This window comes from Hyla sarda, chromosome 3 (assembly GCF_029499605.1).
Source record: "Hyla sarda isolate aHylSar1 chromosome 3, aHylSar1.hap1, whole genome shotgun sequence".
Lineage (NCBI taxonomy): Eukaryota > Metazoa > Chordata > Amphibia > Anura > Hylidae > Hyla > Hyla sarda.
The window spans coordinates 149,251,098-149,274,970 of record NC_079191.1 but is presented as its reverse complement, the minus strand read 5'-3'; the positions used below and the strand labels follow the sequence as shown (position 1 = coordinate 149,274,970).

The window sequence follows — 23,873 nt, the reverse complement described above, 5'->3', positions numbered from 1 at the left end:
TGGTAGATAATTCCCCCCAATAGGTGGATGTTCATAGGTAATTTTACCCTGTTAGGTTGATGCCTCCAGTAGGTGGATAGATCCCCCTATTATGTAGAAGCCCCCAGTAGGTAGGAAGGTAGGTAACTCTTTCCCTCATTAAGTACATGCCCCAATAGGTCCCCATTCCAAAAAATGTCCAACTTCTCTCCACTGCCACGTTGAGACCAGGCCCTCTTCGTCGACTTCTCTTGCAGTCTGCAATGCTGTGGTAAAGTACAATAGCATTACGTCCTGTTGACAGACAGACTCTTGCTCCTGTACAATACTGAGTGGTGATGCATATCTTGAAAGGGGTTTTCCAGAGATTAAACAAATGCTAAAATGTTGACGAAAATAACATTGTTAATATACTTACCTTTCAATTTAATAATAGTGATAGTGACATTATTTTTCCAAATTCAAGTTTTATTAAAAAAATTTCAATAACAAGAGAAGAGGTAAAACAAACAATGTCTAGTAAGATAAAGTAACAATACAGGCTGCATAAATCAGAAAGTAGTGAACTTGACAAATGGAAAGTGTAAGCACACATGCACTCCCAAGTCGGAAGGACCAGGTTGGTATTGAGAACAGTAACATTACGGGAAGCAGTCTGAAAAAAAGCACTGTCAAGATCTATTCAGCGGCCATGCAATCATGAAATGAAACAAAATGGAACAAAGTACAGTGGTGTGGCAGCGTGGAAAGGAACAGGGCGACATGGGGGGCAGGGATGGGATGTGGGGGAAACAGGGAGGGGGGAAGATGAAGGATGGGGGTGTGGTGAAGGAGGTGGAAGGGGATAGGGAGGGTGCATAAAAAAGCAGAGAGGTATAAAAAACAGGGGGGGGGGAAAGAGGGTATAGTAAGGTGAGAGTGCAGCAGGGCTTAAGAGGGAAGGCCAGCTTACCTTGCGTGCAGGTGAGACTCCAGGCCACCATGATGTCCAGAGAAAACTCTTGGCCATTGGGAGTAATATTTAAGTCAGAGCAAGATGTGCATGGCATGGGGCGTAAGAAATAGGGCTTGTGGTCTGAAAGTGTGAGAAGTGGGGGTGCTACCCTGTGAGGTGTAAGGAGGTGTAGTCTGATGAGGTCCTGGAAAGCAGTCCAGGGTTGCCAGGTCACGGCATAGCGAGGAAGGTCGTCTCGAAGGGTGGCAGTGAGTTCTTTCATTCTGTGGACATGAGACACTTCCTTAAGTCAGTCCGTCACGGTAGGTGTGGTCACTGATTTCCATAGACGGGATTAACTGCCCGGCCATCAGTAGGAAGGAAATCAACCGGTAAGTGGGCTTGGGTACTGTGGGGGGGGGGGGGAGAGTATGGACAGGGGAGTAATTTCTGGGGTAGGGTCTAAACATGTCAAAGTGATGCGCGTTATTACATCCATCACTTTTGCCCAAAATTTAGTGAGGGAGGGGCAGGTGAGCCAGATGTGCAACATGGAACCTCTGTCCAAGTTGCAGCACCAGCACTTATCTGATACTTCTTGGTAGAAGGTTGCCAATAGGGAGGGGACCCTATACCACCTGGTCAGTACTTTATAGTTTGTTTCCTGCGCTTTGCAAGAGAGGGTGGATTTGTGGCCATTTCTAATAGCTATGTGCCCGTCCCTTTCAGGGATGGAGTAGCCAAATTCCTTTTCCCATCCCGATTTGAAAGGGAGAGGCAGTTCAGAGGCGTCATCTAGGAGGAAGTCATACAGGAAGCTGCCCGTGTGTGGTATAGGTCGGGTGGAGACGCAGAGGCGTTTGAATTTAGTTAAAGGGTGATGGAGATGGAGTTTGTCTTTATTAGAATGATAGTATTGGTGGAGTTGGGCATACTGGAAGTAATGTGCAGGAGTCGGGACAGTGTCAGTAAGGAGTTCCGTTAGGGGCTTTAATGAGTGAGTGAGCAGGTGAAAGAACGTTGTGCCATGTCCTCGCCGGAAGGTGAGGAAGCTACTCATTGAGTGTGACAGTGGGAAAGTGGTGCTGTCAAAAAGGGGTGTCAGGGGCCTTCAAGTGGAAATAGGGCGAGTTTGGACAAGTATAACTTGCGTGCACGACTGATGGAGTGGAGTACCGGAGGGAGGGCCGTGTCGCGAACAGGGGCAGAGCGAGGACACCATAGTGATGCCATCGGGTCGCTGTTCAGCATCAGGCCCTCCAAACCGACCCATTGCTTGTCAGCACGGTGATAGCAGCAGTCCAGTACTCTAGTCAGTATAGTCGCTATATAATAAGAGAGGTAGTCCGGAAAGGCCAAGCCGCCTTCACTTTTCCGCCTTATTAGGACATGTTTGGCGAGTCTGGGACGAGTCTTAGCCCATACAAAGTCTGATTGGAGGGAATTCAGTTCTCTGAAGAAGGAGCAGGGCAGATGGATCGGGATACAGGAGAAAAGGTAGAGTAGTCGCGGCAGTGCATTCATTTTCATTATGTTCACCAGAGTGTATGATGAGAGGGAAGTTCAGTTTATATGTGTCCAATAGTTTGGCTGGAACTTGGATCGCTAGGTATTGGAGGGAGGATGTGCACCATCTGAAGGGGCATGTGTTAAGCATGTGGTGTAACAATGACACGGGCAATGACAGGTTCAGGGCTTCGCATTTAGTGTGATTCAACTTGTAGTTGCTGATTTGTGAGAAGAGACGTATCGTATTCATAAGGGACGGGAGGGACGTTATAGGGATAGATAAGTAGAGTAAAAGGTCTGCAAAGGCTGAACATTTGTAATGGTTCGGACCCACAGTCAGCCCTCTGATATCTGGGTTCTGACGGGTGTCGATTGATAGTGACATTATTATGGTCAACACATGAGTGCAGCATGGCTCAATAAGGAAAGCTAATTTTACATTGCGTTAGCAGTGTTCTTTAAATGTATACCAATACATAGGGTCCTATTTTATGTTATTTAGTTATATAAAAAAAATAAAAAACAAAACGTATACCACACGGTATACATTTTTGCTCAGATTTATCAGGGATAAACTGGTCTGAGTTTCTTACAGCTCAGCTTTCGTATTCTAATCAGCAAATCACCTTTGGTTGCTAATGCTAACCCATCCACTCCAAGCAGGGAGAGTTGGGGCCCAAATCTGGAGATCGCAGGGGTCGGACATTTAGTAGCTATTGAACATACAATTGTCTCATGAATTATCATTTACTAGGCAGAGCCATATACTTTTTAGTTCATATTAGAACGGTCATGAATGAAAGACCTTCCTTTCCTACGTTTCTCTGGATAAAACAGTTTGTTTGGATAAAGGATCAATTTTAAATTACACCCATCGAAAAGTAGTTTTGGTTGACATTGTCCACTGTCACCAACTTTAATCCAACAACGTTAAAGGAAACCTGTCCTCCCTGTCATGCTACCTAAACCACTATTCATTGGGGTGGTCCCCAGTGGATTTTGTTGGCCTTGACTGATAGAGCTTTCCCCAAACATGGAAAAAAAAACATCAGTCAAGGCTGTTGGGGCAGGGAGAAGCCGAGGGCTGTCCTTGATGACTGACGGTTCAGGTAGCATGAAAGTGATGACAGGTTTTCCTTAGGATGTGCAACCTTTTTTCTTTAAACTTCAAAAAGTTCAGTGTTGATCTGCAATAGGTTTCTAAAAAGGTTAGTCCAGAGCTCAATGATGTATATGAAGGCAGAGTACATCAACTTCAGAAGAATTATGGCCTTTTAAATTGGTTTAGAAATCTTTTCATTCTGGGCATCAGATCACTAGCTGTTACTCACTTGAAGAAATCTCAGTGCATATTTGGAAGGAAACAAGGGAACTCGTTCATACAGATATTGAAGTGAATGAGATATTTGATATCTGAACACTTATTGCAGTGTTAGAATTTCATCTGCACTCTGTGTAGGATTTCTGTCAGCGACTGACTTATGGAAGTATAATTCCTCCCATTGGATGTGCTCGCACATACGGAATTCAGATTGACATCTGCCATGCCCACTTAGAAATGTTTGTTTCTACTATGCAGCAGTCGCAAGCCTTTTGATTGATCATTGATTTTAAAGGAGTACTGCAGCCATAGACACTTCTCCCTTATCCCCAGGATCCCCCATACAGGGATCGGCACTGCCACGGCTCTGTACAGCTAATGCTCGTGTTGTCAATCTCACTAAGAGGTTGACAGACACGCCCCTTCCATACAGCTCTATAAGAGAAGCGGGGATGCACAAACGCTGTATCTATTCCTCTCCAGTAGAGATACATGGAGGGGGTGTGTCGGTCGTGACCTCATGCTGCTACCAACACGCCTCCTGCACGGGGAGAGCAGGGGGCCCCATACAGGAGATCACAGAGGTCCCAGCGTTTGGAACCCCCATAATCAGACAATTATCTGCTAACCTGCAGATAGGGGATACATTATATTGGGTTACAGTTCTCCTTTAATGCATAGGTTTAATAAAATATATACATCCTACAGTTGTAAAATGTAAGTATAAAAAAGTACATTTATTACAGTCCAACACCTTAACCTGACCTGGTTCTTAAAGCCATGAACTACCATTGGATAATTATTACAGCTAATGCTAATTGAATAGATTTCTTTTCTGTTATTACTCATACCACTACTTTTTTGTTAGGTATGTGCACTTGAAAACATTTTTCTCGTACTTCCCATCCATGTCTTGTTCACAGATGACAGTGAGAAAAGAAAGTGATTTTTTTTAAACACACTGTCCAAACTGAAAACCCCTTCTGTAAAGTCTGCCATTAACAGCTAAAACCTCTTGATCTTTGACTTTAGCAGTAAAGTTGTAGACAACACATTTCCCTTAAAGCAGATGGATCTAGTACATGGTTAAAGCGTACCTGTCAGAACAATATATATATATATATATATATATATATATATTTAACATTTTACTCCGTACATAATCCTGACCATGTACATCAATTTTTTTGCCTATATTACCTATATTTATTATTAAAATATCTCTTTTCATTAGCTCATAGTGTTAGAAATCCTCTCAGGGAAAGGGTGGCGCATCCCTCCTTGTGGTGGTGGGAGGTGATTGGTGTGTGGTAGGAGGGGGCGTGTCCCTCCCTTGTGGTGGGAGAGGATTGGTGTGTCTGCTCATTGCAGCCTTGTCCATGAGTCATCTCTTGTCTATGACTCATGGACATGCGTAATTATGCTGGACTGGTTAGTGTTCCAGTAGGTATGGGGAACCTTAGTGGTGGGATTTTCAGGGGCCATTTTCTTTATTAAATATTCAACAATTTTTAAACAACCATGTTACAAAAGGTCTTTCATTTTCATCAGTAACAACAACAAAAAAAAGTTTTTGGACCTGACCGTGCCCATTTAACCCCTTAAGGACGCAGGACGTAAATGTACGTCCTGGTGAGGTGGTACTTAACGCACCAGGACGTACATTTACGTCCTGTGCATAACCGCGGGCATCGGAGCGATGCCCGTGTCATGCGCGGCTGATCCCGGCTGCTGATCGCAGCCAGGGACCCGCCGGCAATGGCCGACGCCCGCGATCTCGTGGGTGTCCGCCATTAACCCCTCAGGTGCCGGGATCAATACAGATCCCGGCATCTGCGGCAGTGCGCTATTTGAATGAATGATCGGATCAGCCGCAGCGCTGCTGCGGGGATCCGATCATTCACAACGCCGCACGGAGGTCCCCTCTCCTTCCTCCGTCCGGCTCCTGGCGTCTCCTGCTCTGGTCTGTGATCGAGCAGACCAGAGCAGAAGATCACCGAAAACACTGATCTGTTCTATGTCCTATACATAGAACAGATCAGTATTAGCAATCATGGTATTGCTGTGAATAGTCCCCTATGGGGACTATTCAAGTGTAAAAAAAATGTAAAAAAATGTAAAAGTTAAAGTAAAAAAAAAGTGAAAAATCCCCTCCCCCAATAAAAAAGTAAAACGTCCGTTTTTTCCTATTTTACCCCCAAAAAGCGTAATTTTTTTTTATAGACACATTTGGTATCGCCGCGTGCGTAAATGTCCGAACTATTAAGATAAAATGTTAATGATCCCGTACGGTGAACGGCGTGAACGGAAAAAAAAAAAAAAAGTTCAAAATTCCTACTTTTTTAATACATTTTATTTAAAAAAAAATTATAAAAAATGTATTAAAAGTAGGGATCGACCGATATCGGTTTTTTAGGGCCGATACCGATAATCGGTGCAGGTTAGGGCCGATAGCCGATAACTTATACCGATATTCCGGTATAAGTTATCGGCTATTTAACCCCCTGCGACACCGCTGCAGATCATTGATTTAAAGCGGGCGCTTTAAATCAATGATCTGCAGTGGCTTTTGCGGGGCCATAGGCCGCCGCCGCCACCACCCGCTTCTCTCCCCTACCTGCCAGGGTGCTCCGGGCTATCCATCCATCGTTCCTGTAGTGTCCGGGGGCGTTCCGTGTGGAGGGTGGTCCGGTCCGGGCTGTCCTTCCTCTCCGGCGGGCCTCTTCTCCACTCCGGGCAGGCTCCGGCCTAGTACGCTGCATAGACGTCGCTGCGCAGTGACGCCCGTGCGCAGCGACGCACCTGACGTCACGGCGTAGCGGCGTCTATGCAGCGTACTAGGCCGGAGCCTGCCCGGAGTGGAGAAGAAGACCGTGGGAGAAGAAGGACAGCCCGGACCGGACCACCCTCCACCCGGAACGCCCCCGGACACTACATGAAGGAAGGATGGCCTGGACCACCCCCATTACGGGTAAGTTTAATTTTTTTATTCACTCGGAGGGTGGGGGAGGGGCCCGACCGGTATAGCGGTATGGGTAAAAATCCATACCGGTATACCGCCTAGCATCACGGTGGGGGGTGCGACGCGGTGCGGTGGGTTGGAGGTGCGGCGGGTCGAGGGGGTGGTGGTTGCGGTGCGGTGGGGGCGGTGCGGGGGGCGGGGCATTATCGGCTTATCGGCAAGATAATTGCCGATACCGATAATGCCCAAAATCGTGATTATCGGACGATAATATCGGCCATACCGATAATCGGTCGATCCCTAATTAAACGTTTTTTATATGCAAATGTGGTATCAAAAAAAAGTACAGATCATGGCGCAAAAAATGAGCCCCCATACCGCCGCTTATACGGAAAAATAAAAAAGTTAGAGGACATCAAAATAAAGGGATTATAAACGTACTAATTTGGTTAAAAAGTTTGTGATTTTTTTAAGCGCAACAATAATATAAAAGTATATAATAATGGGTATAATTTTAATCGTATTGACCCTCAGAATAAAGAAAACACGTCATTTTTACCATAAATTGTACGGCGTGAAAACGAAACCTTCCAAAATTAGCAAAATTGCGTTTTTCGTTTTAATTTCCCCACAAAAATAGTGTTTTTTGGTTGCGCCATACATTTTATGATATAATGAGTGATGTCATTACAAAGGACAACTGGTCGCGCAATAAACAAGCCCTCATACTAGTCTGTGGATGAAAATATAAAAGTTATGATTTTTAGAAGGCGAGGAGGAAAAAATGAAAACGTAAAAATTAAATTGTCTGAGTCCTTAAGGCCAAAATGGGCTGAGTCCTTAAGGGGTTAAACTGTTTTAGTCACACGTAGGCAAAAAAAAAGTCGCAAACCCCTTACAAAAAGTCGCAAGTCTGCTCCAGATCCGCTAGTGATCTGATACCTGGAGTACAAAACTCCTGTACATGAGCAAATTAAAAAGTCTCACAAAAGTCTCAGCTGTGACTTTTTTGTTCTGCGTATGTGCTCCAAATTTATCAACCCCGTGTTTGATAAATATGTGGCACCTAAGCAAAAATAAAGCAAAACAAAAATGCCTTAAGAACTTGCTTACCAAAGCAAACAATGATAAATGTCTCCCAATATGTACAAAGTGACAGGTAAGGAGGAATTTCTGACATTGCAAAAACACAAAAACTAGAGCAGCACACTGAAAGCTCCAAGATACATGTATATGAATCAATTTAGGATTGCATAACTGCTATGGAAAAAGGTGAGGTGTTTAGCATACCATTTGATCAAATACAGTGTACCATCCCACCACGGTAAGGGTATGTTCACATGGAGGATTTTGTGCGGAATGTCTGCACGGACATTCTGCTGCATCAAAGTCCCATTCATTTCAATTGGATTCTGCTGCTTTGTTCACACAGCAGAATTTCCGTGCCAGATGTTTCTGCCACGGAAATTCTGATTTCGGCATCCACAGAATAGACATGTCTATTCTTTCTGTGGAGTCTGCAAGGAAATGTGTTACCGTCTATCAGACGGCACATCTCCGAGCAGTCCAAGCGCCTGCCGGATCAGGCAAATGTGTGCAAGTGCCCGCACGTGTTTTCTGTGCGGACATTCCGCACATTTTTCCTAATGTGTGAGCCCAGCCTATGGTGACCTTATCAGGATGGATCCAACACTATAAATATGTCTATCTTGGACTATACATTTAGGGGATGTAGGATCCAGCTATTCCCTGTTTAAAATGATCGTGGGGATTGGTGGAGTGCATGAAAAAGATGAAGGCATCCACTCCCCCCACCTTTATGCAAAACTAAAAATAATCGTCAGCACATCCAAAACATGTTATTTGAATTACCCTATTAAAGCGTACCTGTCGTGATCTTGATAAATGTTACAATCCTTCCAGTTCACTCCCCTCCATCATGATAAACCAGTTTTCTACCTTGATATTGTGCTGTATATTCTGCTCAGTCTGTCAGCTCCACAAAAGATTGTTGTGGCCCTTTGCTTAAAGAAGTATTATGGTTCTTTACAACTTATCCCCTATCCAGCTAGACCAATGTGTTCCCTGGTTATAATCCCACAGTGGCATGAAAACTATCCAGCCATGGGTGATGCGTTATTCACAGAGATAGAACTGTGTGGTCACATGAGTAGGGTATGTGACATAATGATAATAATGCTGCACCTTAATATAAATATTTCTAATTCTGATAAAGTATGATATTAGACAGGCTGATATTTCTCGGATAACCATGGTCCCAAGAATACTGCCCAAAAAAAGAAAAACAACTTCAGGAACAATTGTATGAATTCCACATCACCTTGAGGGTATGTTCACACTACGTAATTCCCGCAGAATTCCGCAAATGGAGTTACGTGCTGTGAACACAAACATTAGTGTGAATGGGTTTCTGCGAGACCCGTTCACACTGCGGAATTTCAGTGGCGGACAATTCGGCCGCTGAAATTGTTCTGCACAAAGAAAGAACGTGTTCATTCTTTGTGCAAAAGTCCGCGAACACTGCACAGCCGTCAATGGTGACAGCGCAGTGCCGCGCGGTCCTACCGCCGAAGTATTGTGGCAGCGGCCGCCAGAATGGAATCTCTGCTCGCGGAATTCTGCGAGCAGAGATTCCGTTCATATTCCGTAGTGTGAATTCTGCAGAATTCCGCATGTACATTCCGCTGCAGCAGAGTCCCTTTGATTTCAACGGGATTCTGCTGCACTGTGCACACACTGGAATTTCCACGGCAGATGTTTCTGCCACAGAAATCCTGATTTTGAAGTTCGCAGAAAGATTAGGCATGTCAGTTATTTCTGCGGAATCCACTAGGAAATGCATTGCCGTGTATGGAGATCTCATATCTCCAATCGGTCCTGATGCTGCCATATTCTACCCACACCCAATGTCTGCGGAACAGCCACCTGCAAATCTTCCAAGCGGACATTTCACAGTGGCAACATACCCTAAAACATGAGAGAAAATTTGGTGGGTGTATATTTAGCTGCCAAACTATTACATTCACTAATACATTTTAGCAAATTTGTGTGAGGACTTTCAACCTCTAGATGTGCGTTTTCTTTTACTGACAGCAAGCAGAGAACTTAAAAAGGTATCCCAAGATTATCAGCTATCCACAAGAGGATGATAACTAGATCCTCTGTGGTGGTCTGGCCATTGGGACCCCCACTAAGAACAGTGGCTTATAGTCCCCCAAGTGAATGAAGCAGCAGCAAACATGCTCACCTGCTGCTATATTTATACTGTATGGGACTTCTGAACAATACTAACCATTGAAATCAGCTACATTCTAAAGTCCCATAGAACGGAATTGGAGTCAAGGCCGAGCATGCATATTGCAGCTTTATTCACTCAGGGTATATGGGACCCCATTGGGATTCCCAGCAGCCGGACCCCCACCAATCAGCTAAATATCCCCTACTTTAATATGAAAAGTAATATCATTTTCCAATGTACTTTCTGTATCAATTTCTCCACTGTTTCAGTTAGTCAATCAAGAGAAACCTATACTGTCAAGTGTTAGGCCCATTGACATCACATTTATAGGGTACCTCACTGATATACCGGGGAGACTCGAAAAATGTGAATATCTTGCAAAAGTCCATTGTATTTCATTAATGCAACTTAAAAGGAAAGGAAGCATGAAGTGCTCCAAAATCTCCTGGAAGATGGATGTATTGACCTTGGACTTAATGAAGCACAGTGGACCAACACCAGCAGATGACATGGCTCCCCAAATCATAGTAACTGGGGGGGGGGGGGGGGGCTTTGGGGTTTTCATGATCTGTAAGCCATAATCATCACAATTATGACAAATCACAGCTTGAACTATCTTACTCTGCATGTAATGAGTCTCTCTCATATATTAGTTTCACCTTTTAAGTTGCATTACTGAAATAAATTAACTTTGCACGATATTCTAATTTTTCGAGTTTCACCTGTAGCTCAGGATGCCAGCAAAAAGGTATTCCGGCATATACCATGGCATACTAGTGACTATGTTCTGTCTATTTCCCAGGTGTATACCTTTTTGGTTCTGAGTCCCACAAAAGAGATTTATATGTTCAGCAATAGACTTAAAGGGGTACTCCGCTGCTCAGCGTTTGGAACAAACGGCTGTCACGCCCCCTCCCATAGACTTGCATTAAGGGGGGGGCTATGACATCACAAGCACCCAGGCGCCAGCTCCAGCATTCGGAACAGTTTGTTCCAAACACTGAGCAGCGGAGTACCCCTTTAAAACTAGTAGACAAAGTCAATGGGCCCACCATGGTATGTGTTGGCATCTTTTTGCCAGTATTAGAACAGATTAGAGCAATGTGCTATAAAGACATGATGCTAATTAAAACCTAATACTCACTGAAGAGGTGGCTATGTTCAGATGGAGGAATTTCCACAATTCCGCACAGTTTTCATTTCCCAAAGGTTGCTGAACGGAATTCCGGAATTCTATGTTGTCAAAACACATAATTCCGCTGTAAATCAAAGCCCCATTGACTTTAAAGGAGAAGTATCATGTAAAAAAAAACGTATTCAAAGGATGGGGATAAATTTTAGATGGCGGTGGGTCCGAGCACTGGGGCCACCAGTGATCTCCTGTTTAGAGCCCTCGCTCTCCTTCACAGTGGCGCATCACGACCTCCGCCCGAAGTGGGGGCCGCCACACCCCCACCATATAGCTCTATGGGAGAGCTGTTTTGCAATCTTCGGCTCTCCCATAAAGCTATATAGAGGGGGCGGGGGTATGATGTGCCTCTGTGAAGGAGAGCCGGGGCTCCAAACAGAATATCGGGGGGGGGTTCTCCAGCGCTCGGACCCCCCGCAGTCTAAAACTTATCCCCCCCATCCTTTGGATAGGTGATCATTTTTTTTATTTTTTATATATACTTCCTTTTTAATGGTATTCCGCCATGGTATTCCAAAAACATTAAAAACTGGTCTTTAAATTTAGCAAAATTTCTGCAGCGGAAATTCTGCTGTGTGAATGGGATAGCGGAACTCACTTTTAAGTCTATGGGCAGTACATTTCGGTGGAATTTCTGGCTGAATTCTTCCACGGAATTCCACATGGAAATTCCGCTGTCTGAACATGGCCTAAGTCAGTAAATAAAGGTTGTTTTCTTACCTCTGGGACACACACAGATATATCGGTATCGGGACATCCCTAATATATATATATATATATATATATATATATATATATATATATATATATATATAGTCATGCCCGTAAATGTTGGCACCCCTAAAAATTTTCTAGAAAATGAAGTATTTCTCACAGAAAAGGATTGCAGTAACACATGTTTTGCTATACACATGTTTATTCCCTTTGTGTGTATTGGAACTAAACCAAAAAAGGGAGGGGAAAAAAAAAAAGCAAATTGGACATAGGACAAATTGTCACTCCAAACTCCGAAAATTGGCTGCACAAAATTATTGGCACCTTTCAAAATTGTGGAAAAATAAGATTGTTTCAAGCATGTGATTCTCCTTTAGGCTAAGTTTCCACTTAGCCTTAAACTCACCTTGGGCAAGTAACTGGTGTGGGCAATATAAAAATCACACATGAAAGCAGATAAAAAGGAGAGAAGTTCACTTAGTCTTTGCATTGTGTGTCTGTGTGTGCCACACTAAGCATGGACAACAGAAAGAGGAGAAGAGAACAACCAAAATTGTGGAAAAATATCAACAATTTCACGGTTACAAGTCCATCTTTAGAGATCTTTGCCTTTCTCCACAGTGCAAAACATTATCAAGAAGTTTGCAACCCATGGCACTGTAGCTAATCTCCCTGGGCTTGGACGGAAAAGAAAAATGGGATGAAAGGTGTCAACGCAGGATAGTCCAGATGGTGGATAGGCAGCCCCAAACAAGTTCCAAAGATATTCAAGCTGTCCTGCAGGCTCAGGGAGCATCATTGTCAGCGCGAACTGTCGTCATTTAAATGAAAAGAAACGCTATGGCAGGAGACCCAGGAGGACCCCACTGCTGACACAGAGACATAAAAAGCAAGACTACATTTTGCCAAAATGAACTTGAGTAAGCCAAAATCCTTCTGGGAAAACGTCTTGTGGACAGATGAGACCAGATAGAGCTTTTTGGTAAAGCACATCATTCTACTGTTTACCTAAAATGGAATGAGGCCTACAAAGAAAAGAACAAAGTACCTACAGTGAAATATGGTGGAGGTGCAATGATGCTTTGGGGTTATTTTGCTGCCTCTGGCACTGGGTGCCTTGAATGTGTGCAAGGTATCATGAAATCTGAGGATTACCAACAGATTTTGGGTCGCACTGTACAGCCCAGTGTCAGAAAGCTGGGTTTGCGTCCGAGATCTTAGGTCTTCCAGCTGGACAATGACACCAAACATACATCAAAAAGCACCAAGAAATGGATGGCAACAAAGCGCTGGAGAGTTCAGAAGTAGCCAGCAATGAGTCCAGATCTAAATACTAGGGATCGACCGATTATCGGTTTGGCCGATAATCACAATTTTTGGCATTATCGGTATCGGCAATTACCTTGCCGATAAGCCGATAATGCCCCGCACCGCCCCCACCGCACCGCGAGCGCCCCCCCACCCACCGCGTCGCATCCCCCACCGCGACCCACCGCACCGCGTCGCACTTCCCACCGCACCGCCCCGGCCCCATTGCCTCCCCTATACCCGGTTTTATAATTACCTGTTCCCGGGGTCCACGCTACTTTTGGCTCCTGCTGCATCCTACGTTATGCTGTGCGCAATGACGAGTGACATGACGTCACCGTCAGTGCGCACAGTGACAGCTCAGGAGGACGCCACTGGAGCCAGATGTAGAGTGGACCCCGGTAGGGGGCGTGGAGCGGTGAGGCGGGGGGGGGGGGGGGGCGGGGGTTGTGGCGGTGGCGGTGATAGGACTCAGGACCCCCGGACAGGCAGGGGGAGAGAAGAGGGTGGCGGCGGCGGCGGTCTATGGCACCGCAAAAGCCACTGCAGTTCATTGATTTAAAGCGCCCGCTTTAAATCAATGATCTGCAGTGGTGTTGCGGGGGGATAAATAGCCGATAACTTATACTGGAATATCGGTATAAGTTATAGGCTATCGGCCCTAACCTCCACCGATTATCGGTATTGGCCCTAAAAAAACGATATCGGTCGATCCCTACTAAATACCATTGAACACCTGTGGAGAGATCTTAAAATTGCTGTTGGGAAAAGGCGCCCTTCCAATAAGAGAGACCTGGAGCAGTTTGCAAAGGAAGAGTGGTCCAACATTCCAGCTGAGAGGTGTAAGAAGCTTATTGATGGTTATAGGAAGCTACGGATTTCAATTATTTTTTCCAAAGGGTGTGCAACCAAATATTAAGTTAAGGGTGCCAATAACTTTGTCCAGACCATTTTTGGAGTTTGGTGTGACATTATGTCCACCAAACATTTGCTTTTTTTCCCCTCCCTTTTTTGGTTTAGTTCCAATACACACAAAGGGAATAAACATGTGTATAGCAAAACTTGTGTTACTGCAATCCTTTTCTGTGAGAAATACTTCATTATCTAGAAACTATTTAGGGGTGCCAACATTTACGCCCATGACTGTGTGTGTGTGTATATATATATATATATATATATATACATACACATACATAGGATGTCCCTATACCGATAAAGGTATCACGACTGATACTGGACATTTGCACGAGTACTTGTAAGGTAGGTATCACAGAGGTGCGGTAAGCCGACTGCACCCTCCGCTACCGAGCTATACACAGCAGCTCAGCAGCTGAGTGCACATCATAGCCAGAACCCGCATTAACCTTTTAGACATCGCAATCAAAGTTGATCACGGCATCTAAAAGTCCTGAAGTTAACTGCCGGTTAGCTCATGGATGCTGATTGGTAGGGCTGGGCGGTATGACCAAATATGTGTATCAGGGTATTTTTTATGGCGGTTCCACGGTACGTAACTGTATTTTCACCCCCAAATAATGTGACCCCCCCCCCCCCAAATCATGTGACCCGCCAGTGCTGTTCTGCCCCCCCCCCCCAATTAATGATCAGCCCAGCGGGGTACTACTCACAGATGTCACCTTCAAGCACTGCCCTCCTCCTCTTTGTTGGGGGGCCGCTGGCGCTGGAACTCACTGTACGCCAGTGGTCTCCAACCTGCAGACCTCCAGTTGTTGCAAAACTACCACTCCCAGCATGCCTGGACAGCCAACGGCTGTCCGGACATGCTGGGAGTTGTAGTTTTGCAACAGCTGGAGGTCTGCAGGTTGGAGACCACTGCTGTACGCTGTATATGCCCGGGCTGCAAGCCGGCCAGAGCTTCTTACACGACAATGGGCTCAGCCTATCACTGGCCGGGGTGGGACAACGTTCCGGCCGGTGATAGGCTGACAGCTGTCCGGCGTTCCAGTCCCCAGCGTGTGGCCAACGTAGGTGAGTTTAAAGTTTATTTTCTTTATCTTTTGCAGCCCGGGCATAGGGATACAGCGTATAGCAGTGGTCTCCAACCTGCAGACCTCCAGCTGTTGCAAAACTACAACTCCCAGCATGCCTGGACAGCCGTTGGCTGTACGGCATGCTGGGAGTTGTAGTTGTGCAGCATCTGGAGGTCTGCAGGTTGGAGACCACTGGCGTACAGTATAGAGTTCCAGTGCCCGGCAGCCCCCAACAAAGAGGAGGAGGGCGGTGCTTGAAGGTGACATTTGTGAGTAGTACCCCGCTGGGCTGATCATTAATTGGGGGGGGGGGGGGGGGGGGGCAGAACAGCGCTGGCGGGTCACATAGGATTAGTTCACCGATGTGGGGACAGTGCTGCGCTGGGCTGATAATACATTCCCAAGGGGGAGGGGCCCAAACGGTATTGCGTTATGGGGGAAAATTCATATCGTGCAGCCCTAAAATTCGGTATTCGGTATGAACCGGTATATCGCCCAGCCCTACTGATTGGGACAACGCGATTACACTGCAGTGATCCCGATCAGCTGTGAGGATGGCTGGAGGTCCATTACCCTGCTCCGTGTGTCTGATCGTCGCTCCTTTACTGCTGCTAGAGCCATGGCAGGTATTAGTAAAAAGGAGCACCGATAACACTGATCACTGCTAGCATTGATCAGTGTATGCAATCTACAGATTGCATATAATAGTCCCCTATGGGGACTAAAAAAAGTTCCCTTTACGGGTACGTTCACACGGGCGGATCCACATTGTATTTTACGCTGAGGATCTGCCGGTCAAGGAAGGCTACACGCTACCTTTAGATGTGCCGGCTTGGAGCGACAATACGCCACTACGAGCAGACACACTGAAGCGATGTTCATGCGCGGCACTCTTACACATAGCAGCCGCTCCCCCTGCTCTATGAGCTAGGCCGAGAGCGGCCGCGATGTGCACATCGCAGTGTGTCTGCTCGTAGTGGCGTATTGCCGCTCGTAGAAGGCACATCTAAAGGCACCACGTAGCAGTCTTTAAGCTGTGGATCTGCCCATGTGAACGGAGCCTGTCACATGACATTGAAAAAAGCATTGATAATTGGTATCGGCGAGTACTTAAAGGGGTAGTCCAGTGGTGAAAAACGTATCCCCTATCCTAAGGATAGGGGATTAGTTTGAGATTGCGCGGTGTCCGACCACTGGGGCCCCCCGCGATCTCCCTGTACGGGGGCCAGGCTCTCCGGCCAGATAGCCGGCGTCGACCACCGCACGAAGCGGTGGCCGACACGCCCCCTCAATACATCGCTATGGCAGAGCCGGAGATTGCCGAAGGCAGCGCTCCGGCTCTGCCATAGAGTTGTATTGAGGGGACGTCCCCTTTGTGCGGGCTGTCGGGGCCCCGTACAGGAGATCGCGGGGGGCCCCAGCGGTCGGACCCCCCGCAAACTGCAACTTATCCCCTATCCTTAGGATAGGGCATAAGTTGTTCACCACTAGACTACTCCTTTAAGGGAAAACTGTCAGATATTTTCTCCCGCACTATCCACAGCACTGGTGGACAGGGCCGGACTGGGACCAAAAATAGGAACGGACATTTTAGAATAAGCAGACCATTGTTTTGTGGGAGTCCAAATGTTTGGACCCCCACCGATTACCTAATTTCAAGTGTTTCTACAGCTGTTGCAAAGCTAGAATTCCCATCATCACCCATCATCCACAGCATCACCCATCATCACTGCAGAACTAACAAGTGACTACAGCTCTGATGGGACAGTCAGGAGAATACACAAAGATATCAGAGACTTAAGTGACATCTTCTCTGTTGGTCCAGGCACCAAGTCTTCTTCCAGCAACATCTTCTCTGCAGAGTCTGACGCTTGGACATCATTGGCTCCTCACTTTGTCAGCAGGTCCTCATCCTCTATATGAAAAAATAAATCATTATAACGCTGCCAGACACTGTGCCACCAGAATATATTCCTGACACACATTGTACCCTTAATAATAATACTGCCACACATTGTGTCTTCTCAGTTTGGCTAAATCCCATCCCTGCACTGTCCTCTTTCATCTCCCTCCTTCAGACCCCTCTTGCCTCGTTCATCCTCCTCCTCCAGACCCCTCTTTCCCCTTCTCCACTAGACCCCTCTGTCCTCCTCCAGACCCCTCTGTCCTCCTCCAGACCCCACTGTCCTCCTCCAGACCCCTCTGTCCTCCTCCAGACCGCTCTGTTCACCTCCATCTTCCTCCACCTGCAGACCCCTCAGTCCTCCTCCAGACCCCTCTGTCCTCCTCCATCCTTCTCCTCCAGACCCCTCTGTCCTCCTCCATCTTCCTCCTCCAGACCCCTCTTTCCCCTTTTCACCCAGACCCCTCTGTCCTCCTCCATCCTCCTCCTCCAGACCCCTCTGTCCTCCTCCATCCTCCAGACCCCTCTTTCCTCCTCCTCCAGACCCCTCTGTCCTCCTCTATCCTCCTCCAGACTCCTCTGTCCTCCTCCAGACCCCTCTGTCCTTCTCCCACTTCCTCCACCTCTAGACCCCTCTGTCCACCTCCATCTTCCTCCTCCTCCAGACCCCTCTGTCCTCCTCCAGACCCCTCAGTCCTCCTCCATTCTCCTCCAGACCCCTCTCTCCTCCTCCTTCTCCAGACCCCTCTGTCCTCCTCCTCCAGACCACTCTTTCCTTCTCCATCCTCCTCCTCCAGACCCCTCTGTCCTCCTCTATCCACCTCCTCCAGACCCCTCTGTCCTCCTCTATCCTCCTCCTCCAGACCCCTCTGTCTTCCTTCATCCTCCTCCTGATCCCTCTGTCCTCCTTCATCCTCCTCCAGACCCCTCTGTCCTCCTCTAAACCGCTCTGTCCTCCTCCATCTTTCTCCTCCTCCTGACCCCTCTGTTCTCCTCCATCCTCCTTCAGACCCATCTGTCCTCCTCCTCCAGACCCTTCTGTCCTGCTCCATCCTCCTCTTCCAGACCCCTGTTCTCCTCCTCCAGACCCCTCTGTCCCCCTCCATCTTCCTCCTCCTATATACTCCTCTGTCCCCCTCCATCTTCCTTCTCCAGAGCCCTCTGTCTCCTTCCATCCTCCTCCTCAAGACCTCTCTGTCCTCCTTGATCCTCTCCTCTAGACCCCTTTCTCCACCTCTTCTAGACCTCTTTTCCCTACTCCTCCATCCTCCAGAGCCCTCTGCCCTTGACTCCTGAGGCCATGTAATTTGTGTGAAATGTCAGCAAATTCCGCACATTTGAATAATCTGGCAGGCACTAGGACTGCTCAGAAATGCACCCGTAGATGGCAATGCATTTCCAATCAATATCCGCAAAAGAATAGGGATTTCTGCAGCAGAAACATCTGCCGAGTAGATTCCACAGTGTGCACAGTGCAGCAGAATCCCAGTGAGAGCAATGAAACTGCTGCAGCGGAATGTCCGTGCGGAATACGCCTGCAGAATTCCACATGGACATTCCCAGCTCCTCTGTTACACTCCCCACCCACAACCCAAATCACTGCCAGACTTCTCTGTACCCTCCTCTCCCCACACCTAACTAAGTCCTCTCCAGGCTCCTCTGTCACCTTTCCCCAGACCCCTGATTAAAATAGATTTGTATATGATCGGTGTATGTATGATATTTGATGTGTAAGTTTGATAGATGTGTGTATTATATACACATCTGTCATACATACGTACACGCATCTATTGTATACACATCTATCATACATACATACATCTATTTTATATACACACATCATACACTCATCTATCATACATACACACCCAAATCTATCATACACACATCTATTATACATACACACACATCTAACATGCATACACACAACATACATACACACATATCTATCACATACACATCTTTCATACATATAATACATACACACATCATACATACATACACACATCATACATAATACATACAAAACACATAAAAAAGAGAAAAAAGTGTAATTTCAGCTACCAGGTTGGATGCTAGGTCAGTGCTGTAGTAGTTTTGAGTATATTTGCTGGTAGAAGAGCAAGGACTGGGGAGAGCGGGTCATATCCCGTGTATCAGAACAAAGGGGGAAAAAAAAGTTGCCTCCAGCTCTTCCAAGGAAAACAGTGCTTGTAGTACTAAAACATCAAACATTTAATCTGTATGCATTAAAAATAAAGGTGGACATCAATGATAAAAGAGAAGCGAAATGCCAACACGTTTCGAGCTACATTTAGCTCTTAATCATGGCTAGATGTAGCTCGAAATTTTCTGGAGTTACGTTTCTCTTTTATGATTGATGTCCACCTTTTTTATTTTTTATGTATACAGATTAAATGTTTGATATTTTAATATTACAAGCTAGGGCCGGGCGGTATACCGGTTCATACCGAATACCGAAATTTTTGGGCTGCACGATATTAATTTTTCCCATACCGCAATACCGGTTGGGCCCCTCCCCCTTGAGAATGAATTGTCAGCCCAGTGCTGCGCCGTCCCCACATCGGGGAACTAATCATACGTGACCCGCCTGCGCTGTTCTGCTCCCCCCCAATTAATTATCAGCCCAGTGGGGTACTACTCACATATGTCAAGCACTGCCCTCCTCCTCTTTGTTGCGGGCCGACACCGGTGCTGGAACGCTATACTGTACACCAGTGGTCTCCAACCTGCGGACCTCCAGATGTTGCAAAACTACAACTCCCAGCATGCCCGGACAGCCAACGCTGTCCGGGCATTCTGGGAGTTGTAGTTTTACAACAGCTGGAGGTTCGCAGGTTTGAGACCACTGCTGTACGCTGTATCCCTATGCCCGGGCTGCAAAAGATAAAGAAAATAAACTTTAACTTACCTACGTCGGCCTTACGCTGGGGACGGGAACGTCTGAGAGCCGTCAGCCTATCACTGGTCGCAGCGAAGTCCCGCCCTGGCCAGTGATAGGCTGAGCCCACTGTCATGTAAGAAGCCGGCTTCTTACATGACAGTGGGCTCAGCCTATCACCGGCCAGGGCGGGACATCGCTCCGGCTGGTGATGGGCTGACGGCTGTCCGACGTTCCAGTCCCCAGCATGAGGCCGACGTAGGTAAGTTAAAGTTTATTTTCTTTATCTTTTGCAGCGTTGGTTGTCCGGGCATGCTGGGAGTTGTAGTTTTGCAACATCTGGAGGTCCGCAGGTTGGAGACCACTGGCGTACAGTATAGAGTTCCAGAGCCGGTGTCGGCCCGCAACAAAGAGGAGGAGGGCAGTGCTTGACATATGTGAGTAGTATGTGATAATTAATTGGGGAGGAGCAGAACAGCGCATGCGGATCACATGATTGTGTGGGGGGGAGCAGAACAACGCTGGCGGGTAACATGATTTGGTGGGGGGGGAAGCAGAAGAGCGCTCGCGGGTCACATGATTTGGGGGAGGGGGGGGGGTGAAAGAAATACCGTTATATACCGTGGAACTGCCATAAGTAAAGAAACATACAATGATACACATTTTTGGGCATACTGCCCAGCTCTATTACAAGCACTGTTTTCCTTGGAAGAGCTGGAGGTAGCTTGCTTTTTTCCTTTATTCTGATACATTATATATATATATATATATATATATATATATATATATATATATACACATCATACATCCATACACATATCATACATACATAACACACACATATAAATATATATATATATACACACACCATACATACATAATATATATATATACACACACATCATACATACCATATGCATACATAAATACAAACATCATACATATATAATACATCATACATACATAATAATATATACATACATAATACATATGTAATACAAATCATACATACATCCAACCCCCCTTCCTTTTCCCTTCCCCTCTGAATCACCTTATTGCACACTCTCCTGACCTGCAGGACGCGCCGACTCCGATCTGCTAAGGTGTGCTTTGCATCGGCCTCCACTTCTTCCTCATGCCGAGGTATGGCCATTCGGCGCCAGGAGTTGTTGGCAGGGCCATCTAAGGGGGTGGAAGCAGATGTGCGCACCTGCGCGGGGCACGTCCATTCCCAGCAGCCCCTGCGTCTGCCGTTAGCGCAGCATTGTGCGGGCTGGGGAGGTGTAAAGTGCGGCCGGAGGAAGGGGGAAGTGTGCGCGGCCGGAGAAGCAGGGCAGGGCGGCCGGAGAAGGGGGGCAGAGCAGCCGGAGCCGCACACAAAAAAAATAAAGTTAAACATTGCTCCGAGACAGACGGCCAACTGGACGGCCCGGCCCACCGGGCGAATTCCCGGCCCAGTCCGGGCCTGCTGGTGGATAGTGCGGGAGACGCTGATTAAAACAAGCCCTACCTTACCCGGATCCGCCCTGCCGTTCGCCCGCAATTGTGGTTTTATTCTATTTGTATATCTTGCTGTAACTGGCACGGGTGGGGCTTCTGCAGGTTAACTGGCACTGATGTCAGAGACCGTTTGAGTTGACACATGCACATTTGTGGCCTGCTGGAGGTCCTTTTTCAGGGCTCTGTCATTGCTCCTCCTTGCACAAATGCAGAGGTAGCAGTCCTGCTGCTGGGTTGTTGCCCTCCTACGGCCTCCTCCACATCTCCTGATGTACTGGCCTGTCTCCTGGTGGCGCCTCCATGCTCTGGACACTATGCTGACAGACACAGAAAACCTTCTTGCCACAGCTCGCATTGATGTGCCATCCTGGATGAGCTGCACTACCTGAGCCACTTGTGTGGGTTGTAAACTGTCTCATGCTACCACTAGAGTGAAAGCACCGCCAGCATTCCAAAGTGACCAAAACATCAGCCAGGAAGCATAGGAACTGAGAAGTGGTCTGTGGTCACCACCTGCAGAACCACTCCTTTATTGGGGGTGTCTTGCTAATTGCCTATAATTTCCACCTGTTGTCTGTTCCATTTGCACAACAGCATGTGAAATTGGTTGTCAATCAGTGTTGCTTCCTGAGTGGACAGTGTGATTTCACAGAAGTGTGATTGACTTGGAGTTACATTGTGTTGTTTAAGTGTTCCCTTTATTTTTTTTGATAAGTGTATTTCAAATGGATGTTCTCTGTATGACTTGACTAAGGTGTTGAAAGTCATTAAAAAAAAAAAAAAGCTGATATGGCATCCAACCTGGCATGTCAAACGTTTAGATAACACCAGGTCCCAGGACTGAGACCCAGTGCACTTTAAGCTTTTGGCACATCTGGACAACATTTCAAAAGTTTTGATCGCGAGTTATAAACTGGTGAAAAGCGCTGCAGGGCCAGATCCAACTTGTTTATTCTATAGATCCGTTTTTCCTGAGCAGGGTGTCTCCAGCTGTTGCAAAACTACTGTCCGGGCATGCTTGGAGTTATAGTTTTGCAACAGCTGGAGGCACCCTGCTTGGGAAACACCGCTATAGACTAAAGCAGTTGAGTCGGGTTTAATTGACAGCTGGGGAATGAAGCATGCAATGGCGCACAGTTCACTACGGTAACTTACAACTTGTGAGATGCAATCTAAATTTTACTACAAAGGAAATTTTCTTTTTGGAACACAGAGCTCTCTGCTGACATCACGAGAACAGTGATCTCTGCTGACACCTCTATCAATTTTAACCCCTTAACGACGCAGGACGTATATTTACATCCTGCGCCGGCTCCCGCGATATGAAGCGGGGTCGCAGCGCGACCCCGCATCACATCGCGTCGGTCCCGGCGCTTATTAACGGCCGGGACCCGCGGCTAATACAACACATCGCCGATCGCGGCAATGTGCGGTATTAACCCTTTAGAAGCGGCGGTCAAAGCTGACCGCCGCTTCTAAAGTGAAAGTGAAACTATCCCGGCTGCTCAATCGGGCTGTTCGGGACTGCCGCGGTGAAATCGCAGCGTCCCGAACAGCTTACAGGACACCGGTAGGGACCTTACCTGCCTCCTCCATGTCCAATCGGCGAATGACTGCTCCGTGCCTGAGATCCAGGCAGGAGCAGTCAAGCGCCGATAACACTGATCACAGGCGTGTTAATACACGCCTGTGATCTGTGTAAAAGATCAGTGTGTGCAGTGTTATAGGTCCCTATGGGGGCTAAAACACTTCAAAAAAAAAAGTGTTAATAAAGGTCATTTAACCCCTTCCCTAATAAAAGTTTGAATCACCCCCTTTTCCCATAAAAAAAATAACAGTGTAAATAAAAAAATAAATAAACATATGTGGTATCGCCGTGTGCATAAATGTCCGAACTATAAAAATATATCATTAATTAAACCGCACAGTCAATGGCGTACGCGCAAAAAATTCCAAAGTCCAAAAAAGCGTATTTTTGGTCACTTTTTATACCATTAATAAATGAATAAAAATTGATCAAAAAGTCCGATCAAAACAAAAATCATATCGATAAAAACTTCAGATCACGGCGCAAAAAATTAGCCCTCATACTGCCCTGTACGTGGAAAATTTAAAAAAGTTATAGGGGTCAGAAGATTACATTTTTAAACGTATACATTTACATGTATACGTATATAAGTAGGGTATCATTTTAACCGTATGGACCTACAGAATAATGATAAGGTGTCATTTTTACCAAAATATGCACTGCGTAGAAACGGAAGGCCCCAAAAGTTACAAAATGGCGTTTTTTCTTCCATTTTGTTGCACAATGATTTTTTTTCCCGTTTTGCGGTGAATTTTTGGGTAAAATGACTAATGTCACTGCAAAGTTGAATTGGTGACACAAAAAATAAGCCATA

General features: G+C 46.4%; 1 protein-coding gene across 2 annotated transcripts in view; it reads left to right on the top strand.

Annotated features, from left to right (window-relative positions):
* TBL1XR1 (TBL1X/Y related 1) overlaps positions 1–23,873 on the top strand; it is a 165,845-nt gene that overhangs the window by 50,672 nt on the left and 91,300 nt on the right. The gene's annotated exons all lie outside the window — the stretch shown is intronic.